General features: G+C 33.6%; 1 protein-coding gene across 1 annotated transcript in view; it reads left to right on the top strand.

Annotated features, from left to right (window-relative positions):
- FBXW7 (F-box and WD repeat domain containing 7) overlaps positions 1-12947 on the top strand; it is a 216746-nt gene that overhangs the window by 60463 nt on the left and 143336 nt on the right. Inside the window, exon 2 of the mRNA XM_043902609.1 lies at positions 3997-4043. The gene's annotated coding sequence lies outside the window, so the exon portion shown is untranslated. The remainder of the gene's footprint in view (positions 1-3996; positions 4044-12947) is intronic.

The following is a 12947-nucleotide window of genomic DNA, read 5'->3' as shown; positions in this document are numbered from 1 at the left end:
AGTTCATTGCTGACTGGAGGTTTGGAGAGATCGCTGTCAGGCACCCCACGGCTGAGGAGGGTTGCTGTGAGGTTTCACTGAGTCATCTTGAGTAAAGTTTGTCTGAATTGTTCGGGGAACTGACCTCTTGGGGCCTATGCCATTCTGTTCTTCTGAACTTTATCTTCGAGACTTATATGGCAACTCTGCTGCTGCTGCTGCTGCTGCTAAGTCACTTCAGTCGTGTCCGACTCTGTGCGACCCCGTAGATGGAAGCCCACCAGGCTCCTCCTTCCTTGGGATTTTCCAGGCAAGAACACTGGAGTGGGTTGCCATTTCCTTCTCCAATGGATGAAAGTGAAAAGTGAAAGGGAAGTCGCTCAGTTCTGTCCGACTCTTAGCAACCCCATGGACTGCAGCCTACCAGGCTCCTCCGTCCATGGGATTTTCCAGGCAAGAGTGCTGGAGTGGGGTGCCATTGCCTTCTCTGATATGGCAACTCTACCCCATGGCTAAAGACAAATAGGTTGTTGTGAGTAATAAGATGGCTTTCCATCAATGATAAAAGCTCTCAGATCTGACCAAATAATGATATTTAATTTAGAGAGAAGTTGGTAAGATTAAAAAAATTATTAGGTAAGTATAATGGAAAGATAGATAAAATGACACACAGATAAAACTTTATATTTTTATTAAAGAAGGTATCATTGTAAGTATCAATGTAAAATTTTTTAGGTATGTAGGAATGATTACCCAAAAGACTTTTCTTCAAGTGGTTATTGGTTTTTAAAAGTCTTAAAATTTTCTGAGAAACTGGGCCAAGTAGTGTGCCTTAAAGGTTTTATGAATTTTTATGGATTCCTGGCTTGGCCACCTGATTGCTTTTAGAATCAACTTCAGAGTTAGTTATTAACACTTATAATATGTGTGAAGTTATACACTTGTGAACGTAAGTTGAGCCAATGTAGAAATATTCATTAGCAGGACTGCATGCAAAACTTCATTTACTATTAGTAGAAAATCATAAGGAATCATTTCTTGGTAAAGTTTATTTTTACATTGAAACTGTTCTTAGAACTTATTAACACAAAATAACTAGATGCATTTAATTTACTTTTATGCAGCTTATAGAAACAAATACATTGTTAGGAGATCCAGATTTTCAAATTATTGAGGTATAGACCATTAGTATGATGACCTGGAGTTATTTAACTGAGAAGTGATTTTTCATCTATTTTATAAAAATAAGCTTAAAAAATAATAATTGAAGTATAATTTATATACAGAAAAGTACAGATGAGCTTTTGTATATTGATGAACTTTTGCAAAGTGAATATACACACACACACACACACACACACAAATTTGTAACCATACCCTAGTTCAAGATATCAATTAAAGCCTCCTTGTGACCTGTCCCAGTCAAATAACTCGTTCACCGCAGAGTTTACTATTGTGACTTTGTGATCAGAGATTAGTTGGCTTGTTTTCGAATTTGATCGGCTAGAATTATATATGCGCTTCTTTTCCGCCCACCCAGCTTCTCTCAAACAGCATTGTGTTTGTGAGATGTGTGCTGTTTGTGTATGTATCCTATTTTGTGTATGGCATTAGTTTTCTCATTTTCACTGAGGTTTAGGATACCCTTGTATGAATATACTAAAATTTATTTCTCCCGTCTGCTGCCAATGGACATTTGGGTCATGTGTAGTTTTGGACTGTTTAAATAATGCTGCTGTGATAAATCTTGTACATATCTTTCTGTGCACAAATATACACATTTTTATTGACTATATACCCAGGAGTTGTATTGCTTAGTTATTGGGTATATGTATTTTCACCTTTAGTGAAGTTGCTCAGTTGTGTCCAACTCTTTGCAATCCCATGGACTGTAGCCTACCAGGCTCCTCCATCAGTGGAATTTTCCAGGCAAGAGTACTAGAGTGGGTTGCCATTCCCTTCTCCAGGGGATCTTCCCGACCCAGGGATCAAACCTAGGTCTCCTGCATTGCAGGCAGATGCTTTACCATCTGAGCCACCAGGGAAGCCCTTAAAGCCTTCACCTTTAATAGATATTTCCAAATAATTTTCCACACTGGTTATACCAATTTCCATTTCTCCGTGCAGTGCATGAGAATGCCGTTTGCTGCACATGCTTGCTTACGCTTGGTATTCCCTGATTTTTCGGTTAAAACCCAGTCATCTTGGTGGGTAGAAGTATCTTGTGTTGGTTATCTGTGTTTTCTTGAGGACTAGTGATGTTGAGGACTGTTTCAATATGTTTGTTGGTTTTTGAAATTATTTTTTATAAAATTTTGTTTGGTCTTCATCTTAAAAATTGGGTTGTCTTTTTCTTGGTGATTTAGAATGGTTTTTTTTTTTCCTCTTTTTTAAAAAAGTATTTCGTACCTGAGTCCTTTGGACATGTGCATTGAGAATATCTTTCCTACTCTGTAGCTTGCATTTTCATTTGAAGAACACAACTTTTTAAGGAAGTCCAATTTGCTGTGTTTATCTTTGTCTTGTTTAAGAAATCTTCATCTGCCTCAAAGTCATGATGATATTCTCCTGTCATCTCACAGCTTTATTGTTCTAAACTTCATTGTTTAGGTCTCTAACATACTTTTTTCTTCCTCCTTTTCCATGGCCTGTGGATGGATGTGATTGATTTGATTGATTTTGATTTTAACAGTAGTGGTGATAGAAAATGTTTTTATTCTATTTGTATTTGTGGTATTGTAATTTTTGAATGGTAACATTTTCTGCTTGTAAAGTAGATGATTTTTTTATTCTGTTGGTTCTTTTAAAAAGGAATTTAAAAACATCTTTTAAAAAATCTAATTCTAAAAGAGGCAGTTTTACTATATACTATGTCACATTCTGTCTTATTTGTTTTGTGTTTGAGGAGTCATAGTATGATGCTTTAAAGACATTGGGTTGTGCAGTCAATGACAGCTACTGTATATAAGCAAGTGAATGAATCTCTCTAAGACTTGGTTTTGTAATCTGTGAAATGGAGAATTAATAAGGTGATTAAAAAAGAGATATATAACCTTTTTCAAATCTTGAGCAATGTGCCTGGCAAACAAGAGCACTATAATATTTAGTGCTTAATCTTGAATTTTTGAACTTTGTTTTGAAAATTATTTTGACTTGAAACTTGACAGAAAAGATACATACTATGTTTATTATAAAATTATTTACAACTAACTTTTGTAAGTCATAAAATTAATTTGTAAGTTTATGCCTTCTTTGAAATCTTTTAATTTTTTTTAGTATCAACATAGGGTAGATTTTAAAATATTTCCTTATGCTGATTTTTTAAGTAAAATTTAATACTCTATGAAGTATCTTTCCATCTCATTTAGTCACTAAGTCATGTCTGACTCTCTTGCCACCTCCGTGGATTGTGGCCTGCCAGGCTCCTCTGTTGGTGGCTTTCCCCACGCAAGGGCACTACGGTGGGCTGCCGTTTCCTTCTCCAGGGGGTCTTCCTGACCAGGGATGGAACCCAGGTCTCCTGCATTTTCAGGTGGAGTCTTAACCACTGAGCCATCAAGGAAGCCCCTTCTGTTTCATTGTCCCCAATTCTGTAGGTGCTAGAGTTACATTTTCTAGCTGCTACTTAAAAGGTGTTGGTACCTAGATATTAGGATGCAGAGCTGACATAGTATATGATAATTAGGGACAATTTAATATATGAATGCTTTTCTAAGAAATTGTTAGCATGCTGTTGTCTTGGTCTGTAATTTTTAAGATCTGATTCGTTATAGAGCTGTCGATATCCTGATAATTCATTAGCTTTTCCATTTAAACCTTGAATTATTTATAAGTTTAGGAAAAATTTTGTTAATCATTTGGCAAAGTTCAGCAGGTGCTTTGGATTTTAAAGTAGTGTGGAAAAACAAATTGCTATTATGTAAATGGGATTCCTGGGTAGACTTTATAGATCAGGGGTAACTTATGAAGTTGAGAAATTACTCCTCATGTATTTGTTTATTTTTTTTATTATTTTAGGGAGTCTCAACCATCAGTGAGATTTTTAAAAGGCTATCAAGTATTTGGTAAGTCTGTATTCTCCATGTTAAATACTTTGCATGTTACTTAAGTTTACATGTATATTACATTAATGACATTTATAATAATAGCCTGTGTAAATTATAACATATTTCTTTTAATTTTTACCTGGTACTTGAATTTCTTCTCTTTATACTTATTCTGATCTTCTTCTGATTCTTTCTTTGTATCAAGAAAATTCTAGTGTGCAGGCTGAGTATTAAAAGAATTCAAAGAAAATAGTCTTCATGGAAAGACATACTAATATATTTTGTGAATGAAACAGGATTTTCCTCTCATAAGATATTTGTAATAGCTGTTACTAGCTATTGATACTAGTACAAACATAAAGATTCTTTAGCTATACCTGACTTTACTCCTTACCTTAGGTCCAGTTCATCACAATAAGCCAATGTGAAGACTCTGATCAGACCTTACACTGTTTCTTAGTAATAAACATTTTAGTATGAATATTTGATAGGTGCCTGTAAATCAAAATCATAAACTTTTGATTTCATGAGATGGTGCTTTACATTTTTTATTTTTGAGTGAAAGTAGAATTAATCTTAGAATGTGTTTTACTTCATTGTATAGTATTTTAGATTTTTGTGCTATGGTGATTATATAGACATTTAACAATGTTTTGGTTACTGATGATAGATTTAAAAATTATTAGATGTACATCAACAATGAGAGGGAAGTACTGAGGCATTGGTTGCTAATCAAGTGGCATATGTAGTTTTTGATTATTTTAATATAGTCAATTAAATATTTTTAAAATGAATACTAAGAATATTAGTATCTTGATTAACTAAGAACATTTCCTAGATACATGAAGAGATATTTAATAATAAGCATTGATTTCTTTTATTATACTTTTTAATGTGTTTGAAAAAACAAATTTTCAACCAAGTGATATTTTTAAAATTCAATAATATTCATAGTTGATATAAATATTCAACAAATTATACTACTCTGTTGAATATTTATAATAAATGTAACATTGTTAGGAGCAAATGATGCTACAAAAGTCTCTTATACAAAATTTTACTACTTAAAATATGGTAATTGATTTCTGGAGGTGTGGTAATTGATTTCTGGAGATGTATTAAGTAGAAAAAAAGAATTCCTGGTGGCCCAGATGATAAATAATCTGCCTACAATGTGGGAGACCTAGGTTTGAGCCTTGGGTCAGGAAAATCCCCTGGAGAAGGGAAAACAACCCACTCCATTATTCTTGCCTGGAGAATTCCATGGAAAGAGGAGCCTGGTGGGCTACAGTCCATTGTCACAAAGAGTTGGACACCACTGAACAACTAACACTTTCCCATTAAATGGAAAAAGTAATTTATGGCCATTTTTTTTCCCCATTGATGCAAATAATTTGAGTTACTTTGAGTGAAGCAATCTTTGTATTGTATGTATTTTTGGCATGTATTTTATTTCAGCAAATTTTTAGTATATTCAGAGTTTCAGAGTTGTGTAATCATCATTGCTGTCTAGTTTTAGAAGTGTTTCCACTCCTCTCATACCTTAGGCAACAAGTAATATAGTTATTTATGAATTGCCTATTTTGGACTTTTCTTTTTTTCTTTGTCTGTCTCTCTCTCTTTCTCTTCCCCTCTCTCGCCCACCAAGTCTTAATTGTGGTGTGCAAGATCTTTAGTTGCTGAACGAGAACTCTTTTTTTTATTTACGGCATGTGGGATCTAGGTCCCTGACCAGGGATTGAACCTGGCCCCCTGCATTGGGAACATTGGGCCTTTACCACTGGATTGCCAGGGAAGTCTCTGGACATTTCTTGTAAATAGAATCATACAGTATCTGTCTTTGTGTCTGGTTTCTTTCACTTAATATTTTCAGAGTTCACCCATGTGGTAGTGTGTATCATTCATTTTTATGGCCAAAAAATACTCCATTATATACCTCATTTTGTCTGTCCATTTATCAGTTGATGAATTGTATCTATGTTTAGGCTGTTAGGAATGCTTCTGCAGTGAACATTCTTATGTAAGTTTTTATGCGCACTATAGTTTCACTTCGTTTGGGTGTATGCTTGTAAGGGACAGAATTACAAGTTAGTATCGTAACTCTGTGTATCACTCTGAGAACTGTTGAAATGGATGTTAGTCTCACCACAGTGTATGAGAGTGCCAGTTTCTGCACACTCTTTTCAGACATTGATTGTTATGCTGTCAGTCTTGTTTGTATTTTAGTCATCCTGTTGGATACGAAATGGCGTTTCATTGTGGTTTTGATTTTCATTTCTGTAATGACTAATGATGAGCATTATTTCATGTGCTTATTGGCCATTTACATATATTTTTTAGAGAAATGTCTGTCCAAATACTTGGTCCAGTTTTTAGTTAGGTTGTCTTTTTATTGTTAAACTATACACATTCTTTATATATTCTAGGAACTAGCCCTTTATGAGATAACATGATTTGTAAATACTTTCTTCCCCGTCTGTGGATTGTCTTTTCATTTTCTTTCTGGTGTCCTTTGAAGCAAAAAATTTTTAATTTTGATGAAGTCTAATTTATCTTTTTTCTTTAGTTGCTTATGCTTTTGGTTTCATATTTCAAATTATATTTAAATAAATATTCATTTGATAGTATAGGTTTGTGACAAGGTTTTAATTATCCCAGGGCTGTAAAGCATCGACATTTCTTGTGTTTGACAACCAAATCCCAAAGGAAGCAATTAGTCTTGTATTTGTGCTTCAGTTCCTCAGCTAATTGTTTTAAGCAAAACATTATGTTTTGATCTCATATGTTGCCATGAAAACATTAGCTGTGTGTGATATGTATATTGATAAAAGTCTCATGAATTCATAGTTAATATTTTGGATTGGAGAACTAAATAGTTTACCATGGTATTTATTGCATATTTGGTTTCATACCTTAATAAATTATTGCTTTTTAGGTTAAGAGTATTATCAAGGTTATTTTAATCTTTCCTGTGAGGAGGTTATTTTAATCTTTCCTGTGAGGAGAAAGTAGATTTTGAGAATTGTATTGATTTTACTCTTGTTATTTGTTATTTGTAGCAGTGATATTTTGATGTTTTTATAAATTTACAAATGGAATATGTATGTTTTTCTTCTGCTTTATGAAGTATGTGTCTTTTTAATTTTTATTGAACCATTTTAGTTTTTTACTTTTTTACATTATGGGTTTTTTTAATCAATTGAATGCATATTTCAAAATGTATTAGCCTATAATGTTGTCTAATTTAGTTTTTTAGAGAAATGCATGTAACAGTGGAGTGTCACTACTCTTAGATTAGTTTTCTGTGTAATGGCAAGATTGTAATATAGTGTAACAATTTTTATTTGGGGAATTTACTTTTGTATCTTCCTTATTAATTAATACTATTCTATGTTAACTGCAAATAAAAGTCTATTTTAATGAAATTTTATAGAGCTAAGATCATTTATATTCTTTTTGTTAGTTGATTTTTAATCATAGTGTTCATTGGTGAACAGTCACTTAAGTGCCCATTGGATGGGTGATTCTCTTCTTTTCGTTGCTATGTTTATATACTATATATGTTGGATATACTATCCACCGACATGTTGCAATGGAATAGGAAACAAAAACTGAAATCTCATTCACAGTGGTGTTAAATTTTCAATTGTGATAAAAAATAAGGAAAAGATTTAGCCGAGAGAGTTACCTCCTCCTGTGGTTGTATGTCAAATATGGTGATTAAGAGGATTTTGATGACCTCTTTTATGACTGAATTAAGGCAAAATGTCTTTTGTGCACTCTTCTTTCCCCCTTCCCTTCTCTTGTTCTGTAAGCTTACTAACAGGATCATTAAATACATATTAATTCTCTTTTAGTATATATACTTGAAATGAGGTTCTAATATTTGTAGAGACATCTTATTCTTACCAGGGTTTGAAGAATTGCCCTTTAGTTAATCCGTAATTTGTCGCTGAAGTCAGTAGGGGCTGCCTTATTCTACAGGGGGCGGCTTCTCAGCACATGTGCTAGAGTTTGCCCCTCTGCTGATCTCTAATAGCACCTTGGAGATATTGGTCAGGGTTATATGGCTATAAACTATTCTACATCAGAAGTGCCTTTCACTGCTCTCTAATCTTACTCAGGAAAGCTCAGCTGGACTTGAATTATTCTAAATGTCACACTGGTTTTTGCACAAATGTCTGAAAGCTATCACACAGTAGTATTGACTGCTTTTTTCTCCCAATACAGTTACTGTAGTAACCACATTATGCAGAGAAGTTTTCTTAAAAGCTTTTTACTTAAGAACTTAACTTCATGCCAGGTTCTCTGCCTTATCACACTTAATCTTGAAAAATATCTTCTCTTTCTCTATCCTTCGCATTCTCACTGAGCTTGTTTGATTTATAATTGACTCTAGGTATCCAATTTCTCATTTTCTAGTCTGCAGTTTGACTATTGTTTCTATTAGAGTTCTGCTTCCTCAGATGAAATTAAGCCAGTTTTCTTACCTTACCCAGGTAGGAAGACGTTGGTTAGGCTGATGAGAGTGTTCTCTATCATCCCCAAGATATGACTAAGTTCCAGTTGCTACTCTGTGTCTTTCCTTTTCTCATCCTATCCTATCTTTTCCATTATTTGGTATTTTGCTTCTTACCATTCACTTCTCTGTTGTCTTCTGTAATACTGCCGTGATATATGCATGTAAATAGTAAATGAAATTATCTAAGTTTCCCAATCTGTTTAGTCTATTCTATTTTTTTTTTAAGACAACAGTTTTAACCATTTACTTGATCTCATATACATGCCCAATAACATCTTTGACCAGCTCTTGTCTGTACCTGTTAATATTAGTTATCATATTTTTTAAGGTTCTGTAAGTAAGGTTCACAGAGGCTATGATCTGCTTATAACTTCACAGGTAATGGTGAAATTGAAAATTAAAGTTATGCCATCACATGTCTTATGGTTTTCACAGAAAACCTCAGATAGCAATGATCAAATCTTGATAAAATATTGAAAGAAAAACTATTTAAAAGCAGCAGGAAATGACTGAAAGTAGGTAAAAGTCAGAAGAGAAGTTATACTTTAAGGCCTGAAAATGTGTCTGAGTTGTATTTTTGTGGCTTCCTTGCTTTTGGGTGCGTCCCAGCCTCCTGTGTAGTTCCAGTTGTGCAGAACAGAAGTTAGACCTCGCCAAGCAGCTGGAAATTTATTGAAGGAAATCCGGAAGCAAGTGAACCACAGAAAACTAAAAAAATACTGCCCTTTCCGTCTGTATAAATTTGCCTATTTTAGATTTCATATATGTGGAATCTCCTCCAGTATTTGTTGTTTTGTGTCGGGCTTATTTCACTTGGCATAATGTTTTCGAAGTACATCTATGTTGGAGCATGTGTTAGAATTTCCTTCCTTTTTATGGCTGAATAATATTCCATTGCAATATTCCACATTTTATTTATCTGTTCATCTATTGTTCGACACTTGACTTCTCTTCACTTTTTGGTTATTGTGAATGCTGCTGCAGTGAACTTTGGTGTTACAAGTACCTGAGTCCTCTTTATTTAGCTTTTTGAGAAGCTCCCAAACTGATTTGCATGGTGGCTTCACCATTTTACATTACCGTCAGTGATTTGCAAGGGTTATAGTTTCTCCATATTCTCATCAGTGCTTGTTATTTCTTGTCTGTAGTACCTTTCGGGGGCAGATTCCTTAGGATTTTCTACATAAACAAAAACAGCCATGTGAACTGAGATAGTTTTACTTCCTTTCAGTCTTTTTTTTTTTTTATAATCATAGATAGGGCTTTCATAGATACTCTTTATCTGGCTGAAAAAGTTCTTTGTTGCTTGGTTTTGTTTGTTTATTTTAAATCATTAATGGTATTTGATTTTATCACTGACTCCTGCATCTGTTGCCACAATCATATAGGTTTTCTCTTAAACTATTAATGTGGTTGAATTACATTACTTATTTTTCATGTTAACCCTACATTCCTAGATAAACTTTACTTTGTCAGAATGTATTATTGTTTTTATATATCACTGAATTTGATTTGCTGAAAATTTTGTCAGAACTGGAAATTGTCCTCTTTTCCTCTATTTTGTGTAATACTAGAATATTTGTATGCTAAGTAGATAGTTTGTATAAATCTGGTATATGTTTTCCTTAACTGTTTGATAGAATTCACCAGTGAAATAATCTTGGTCAGGAATATTTTTTGATGGGAAGTTTTAGATTTATGGACTTTTTATTCTTAATGGTTTTATTTTTTTATGGGTAAGTCAGCTGTTTGAGTAACTGATGCTTTCATAGTTAATCCATTTTTCTGTTATGTAATCTGGTTACTGGGTTGGATTTTTTTCTTTCTTTTAAAATAGTTATTTTACTCATTTAGTTTCATTGGGTTAAACTAATGAAGAGAACTACATCTTAAGCTTTAGTGAATTTTTTTTTAAAGTAAATATATATGTATATGAATTGTCTTCTGTTCACACATATGTCACCTACGTTTTGAATTTCTTTTGACTTTCTTTGAATTTTGAGATTCAGATTAAAAACAATAAAGTATGTTTTAATATTTTGGTTTCAATGCTAAGGAGAACTTTATTGTAGTTTTGTCCTATAGAATCCTTATAGTAGCTTTCTGTGTGTGTGTGGGGGGGGGGTCCTATGTTGTAGTATAGTCTTGTCAGAAAACACTTGATTTTGTTTGATTTAAGATAGGTGGATGCCAGACACCCCCCACCCCCACCCCTGCCCAATACATTTACTGCTACCCCAGCACAACCTCATTTCTGATCAAAACATATTTCTTTCCCAAACTGTGATGTGAACTTGTGATGATCTGTAATAGTTTTAACCTAACTCACAGTATACACAGTAGGGAAATTTGAAAAATACCCAGATCATTAAAAAATAATTATTTAGTATATGTTCTCAGTAGTTTAATAAGTTTAAAAAATTCCTGTTATTGCCTGTTTTGAAATTGCAGTTTAAAGGTTTTAAAAACTTTTTTTGAAAGTTTAAATCTTTAAATCTATTCTTTATGTGCTGTTACACTTCTTGAAATTTGTCAGTAATTTTTTTTTTCTTCTTCTAATGTCACATAAGATTTGAATTCCTGGGACAAAACTATGGCAGTAGTGGGTAATTCTTTTAATATTACCACTTCTTTCCCTTATTCAGTTACATAGTTATTTCCTGGCAAATGTCTGAAAAGATGTTTTAACACAAATTTGAAGATTTTTGTAGGTATAATTAGCAGATAATTTGTTTGGTTTTGGCTAAAATAGTCTGAGTTGGGGGTATATTTCATTTAATTTGAGTGTAGTGGTATATACTTATATGGAGATCAGTCACGACCATGTTAAATTTAAGATGCCCGTGTTAAAGTAGTGCTGCCTTTCCCATTGTAGGCAGGTGTCCTTACCTCCAGTGGCTCTGGGCATCATGACAGGAATATACATAAAGGGCATATACAGTATGAAATACACATAGAGGGTGTATACAGTATGAAAGTGTCCTTGATGGCCACTGCTAAAAGTATGAGTACACTAATACCAGTAGTAGCAGAGGAGACACCAGGTTTGAAATTTGAAATGTACAAAATTGGAACCAAGTGTGTGGAACTGTTTGCAGATACACCTATCTGAAACTGTAAGATTACATTTTCATCCTATGCATTCAACATGTTGGTCCTTCTGTATAGAAAATAATTAATAATATAATATGTATGATTGTATAATCACCAAATGCTTTTCCTATTTTAGTTGAAATAGCATATTTAATAAAATTAAAATATGTGATTTCATCTGCTTATTGGAGCACTTTAGTAAAGCAAGTGTGAAATGATAGACTTCTGATTTGAAAGTAAAAGGTGTATTCTTTTGTTATATTTACATTTATTTAAGAGTTAAGATAAAATTCAGATTAAATTAATAGAATGTGAAACAAAAATGGTTAAAGATGTGCCATGTATAATTAAAATGTTATTCTGACATTGTAAAGTGAATTGTGACATAAAAATGTTCTGATCATGCAAAAGTAGTAATTCATTTAAGAGGAAAAACTAAATTATAAAAAGAAGTAATAGGCTTTTGGTTTTTTGATAATACAGTTAATGAAAAAAGCAATCATATGAAAATACTGGAAAAATATTTAAATGACTTACTTATTTGAAACAAAATTCTCTGATCAGTGAATATAGCATAAAACTCATAACCCACCAAGAATGACATTGATCACTGTTTTATCTCTGAATGCCTTAAATTTAGGGTATGTAAGATTAGTTACTGCACAGAAAACGTGAATTAAAATCTCGTTTATATATGAGAGAGGATTGATAGTTTCCTCCTACTTGTCAACTCTCTCAAAAATTTACGTGACATTCCCAGTAACAAGTTGTGAAACTTGGTTTATAAGCTTGAATAATAAAAAATAAATTTTGTTCAACTGTGCTAGAGGAAAGACTAAATTATTTCCTCCTAATGTCTGGAAACATTATAAGCTTTTGTTACGTGAAAAGCCAAGCAAAGAGTGTTGTGCTGTGCCTCAGTCATATCCGACTCTTTGTGACCCCATGGACTGTAGCCCGCCAGGCTCCTCTGTTCGTGGGGATTCTCCAGGCAAGAATAATGAAGTGGGTGGCCATGTCTTTCTCCAGGGGATCTTCCCAATCCAGGGATCGAACCTGGGTCTCCCTCTGGATTCTCTGCTGTCTGGTAGCCTATCCCTTCTCAAGGGGATCTTCCTGACCAAAGAATTGAACCGGGGTCTCCTGCATTGCAGGTGGATTCTTTACCAGCTGAGCTACCAGGGAAGCCCCGAGGAAAGAGTACTCAACCAAAAAATATAGGAACTATGGCATAACAGAGTTGTGTCAGACATTTAATTAAAATGCTCTTTTTCTGGATTTATTTATGGACTTGTCAGTCTTTTTAA

This window comes from Cervus elaphus, chromosome 5 (genome assembly GCF_910594005.1).
Source record: "Cervus elaphus chromosome 5, mCerEla1.1, whole genome shotgun sequence".
NCBI classification, from domain to species: domain Eukaryota; kingdom Metazoa; phylum Chordata; class Mammalia; order Artiodactyla; family Cervidae; genus Cervus; species Cervus elaphus.
This window is presented reverse-complemented; position numbering and strand designations above follow the sequence as displayed.